The following is a 3,223-nucleotide window of genomic DNA, read 5'->3' as shown; positions in this document are numbered from 1 at the left end:
GGGGGGGGGGTGCAACGGAACAATGGGTGTGCAACTAGAGACCAGACCATAGCCGTAGAACCGACCCGCTCCGCTCCGCTACGAGAAACGACGCCCTCGGACGCCCTTCTTGGCCCGATCCATGCTCCGCAGTCATGCGAGCGCATCACATGTCTCGTTCGGTCTACAAATTTGTTTCCTGAATGCGACCCTATGTCTTGGTGCGCATGGTTTATCTCGATTGCATCACTTTCTCGATCATTCGTGCAAAGTTGGATCGTATCAGACGCGAGGTGGTTTTCCTATTTGTGGTCGTGGTTGTATTACGAATGGGGAGGGGAACGCACGCGGCTGAGCTGTCGAGCAAGGGTCGTGTCTCATCGTAAAGGGGGGGGGGGGGTCCATTTTCCACGTGTTCTATCTTAGGCAACCCGACCCACGGCTATAACAAACTCTGTGGATGAAACGCGTGTTCTTTGGTCGAAGGCACAATCACTTGGTGAACAGTCGCTCCGCAGTTGCTCCGCAGTGCATCGTTGCTGCACTTACGCCCCGCCGCGCCGAGCAATGCACTGCTGCAATAGGAATTACGCGCATCTGATTAATCGATGGCCCCTGCCGATCGATTCTTCATTGAGGTTTTACACTTACCCACAGGTGGGCGACATTCATACGCACACTTGGATTTTGGGTGTCCAAAGACAATTTATCAAAAGAAACTGTTTTTCTGGTTGATGTCACTGGTGACGAAACCTAAATGACGTCGGGAAGGCCATAACAGTGCATATGAGGCGAGTCGCGGTGAGCGGCGAGCTCGGCGCGCCGGATGTCATGTGGTCGTGTGGTGGGGCGGGGCGGGAGTCGTACGAACGGCCGCTGGCGAGCGGACGAACCAGACCTGCTGCCGCCGCCTGCACCTCCAATAAGACGCCTCCTCGCACTCGGAGGGATTTGTTGGTACCCCATTTATCTGGCTCCCGCTCACGAGGAACTTATTCAACTAAGTGCACTCTGGAAACTCAGGTGTGAGACAGTCTAACACCAAATGGTGTGAGGAAAAATACCTCACACCAAACGGTGTGAGGCAAACATACCTCACACCAAATGGTGCACTGTTAAAAATGTCTTGGGATTTCCCGAAGATTCACTCTCAACCACTACTAGAAATTCCCAGAGGACTCTGTTATTAGATTTTATGCCAGAAAACAGCCATTGAAGGTAGAGTGTTGAAAGTCGCCTGTGTGTTTTGAAGCCTAACTCGACACGTGAAATCTACGGAGTCCTCTGGGAATTCCCAAAGGACTTTGGGAATAGTTTTCACGAGTGTTCCTTCGTGAAATCCCAGAACTTTTTTTAACAGTGTGTGAGACTCGTTGTGCCTCACAGCAAATGGAGTGATACTTTCTCATACCAAATGGTGTGAGACACAGAGGGTCTCACACCATTTGGTGTGAGGTATGTTTGCCTCACACCGTTTGGTGTGAGGTATTTTGCCTAACACCATTTGGTGTTAGATTGTCTCACACCCGAGTTTCCAGAGTGTTAGTCCACGATTTTATTCCACCTTGGGGTTTTTTTCGGGTCGGGGATGAAAATTCGTGCTCAATTTAATATCGATATGTCTCGGGAAAATCCACTTTCTGCAGAAATGACTAAAAATCACCCTTTTCCCGAAAAATCCAAACCCAGTTCGTATTCGGCCTTAAATCGTCATTTTAAATCTGACTAGAAACTAGGGACCATTTTTGGATTTTTCAGAAAAATGTGATTTTTAGTCCAGAAATGACTAAAAATCACACTGGGCACGAATTTTTATCGCCAATCGTTTTGTATACGGTCACCCAACAAAACTCCCAAGGCGGATTAAAATCGGGGACTAACACTTAAACGAGTTCCCTTGTCAGGCTCCAGCTCAGGCTCCCGCCGCCGACCGCAGGGGAGCAGTAGCGGAGGGCATCCCCCAGCGGCAGCACGGGGGCGGGGTGAGCTGCAGCCGTGAACGACGGATTGCTGGATATGGAAAGTGACATTCACTTTCTTCTCCATGTCGCTTGCCTCGTGGGGCCGCGCCATTCCCTGCTCCCCCTCAAGGACCCCTTCACTGTGAAAAACATGTTCGTGCCGGTGCGATATGTTTTGTAATGTACCATTAACAAAATGTGTCGTATAGGTACAGACTTCCACTTTTGCTCGTTAGTCGATTCCAAGAGTCTACGGAGGGCAGGCGCGGTTTTAAGTCCGTCTGACGGAGGGGGAGATTTTATGTGGGTGGCCTGACGCAGTGCTAGTAAATTTACAACTTTGAATTGTAACATCGATTGTAACCAAATCTTTCATGGAAACTTTTTCTGTAGCTAGTGCGACAATGTTTGACGGTCTCGTGTCTGCCCGCAGGTGCAGGTGCCTGCCGGCGCTGCTGGCGCTCGCCGCCCTACCGCTGCTGCGCGCCGCCGTGTCCCCGGGCGGCATGCTGTTCCCCCGGGAGTCCGAGTCCAGAGACGTCCGCACCCTGGACGGCGTCTGGAACTTCCGCCTGTGTCCCGAGGAGGACCCGGAGCAAGGCAGCAGGGAGCGCTGGTTCCACCAGGACCTGACGCAGGTCAGTCACACACAACGGCCCCTGCCACGCGCCTGATCCATTTCCTTCACACTCCTGACCCGGCGAGCCGCGCCGCCGCCGCCGCCGGCTGCCCCGCGCGACAACCTGTCTGGGATAGAAACGCCACTCTTACCGCCCCCCCCCCCCTCCTCCCCTCGTGACGCCAGCCGCCTCGCCACCCAGAGGACAGGCAATCAAAGTCTACGGCTTGTTTACTTTACGTCCAATGTCCAACAACTATTTCTGTGGAGTGGAATCGGCCATTTGAAAACTGAGAGGCACGTTTTTGCAGTATGAGAAATGGAAGTGCAGGTAGTGTATTGTAATTATCTATTGCAGTTTTTTCTAGAATTGTAAAAGCAGGTTGAGCATGAGGGCAGTGTCGCGTCGTCGGCTCCCTCCCTCTCTCCCTCGCACCGCCGGGGGAAGTCCGTAGCGACGACTCTCACTCCCGTCCATAGCGCCGCATAGCGCCCATTCTGAACCGGGTGTTTGCGCCACGCGCCGGAACCTTCACCTTGCACTTGCATGCGCCGCACACGCTGAGCCGCACCTGCATGGACCGTCCTCACTGGGGCCGGCCCCCTCAGCACACAAGAAGCGAAAGGGGCCCCGTGGCGTGAGGAGAGAGAGAGAGAGAGAGAG

This window comes from Frankliniella occidentalis, unplaced genomic scaffold (assembly GCF_000697945.3).
Source record: "Frankliniella occidentalis isolate FOCC.00 unplaced genomic scaffold, Focc_3.1 Scaffold290, whole genome shotgun sequence".
Classification (NCBI taxonomy): Eukaryota; Metazoa; Arthropoda; class Insecta; order Thysanoptera; family Thripidae; genus Frankliniella; species Frankliniella occidentalis.
The sequence above is the reverse complement of the archived record's forward strand: the minus strand, read 5'-3'. Positions refer to the sequence as shown.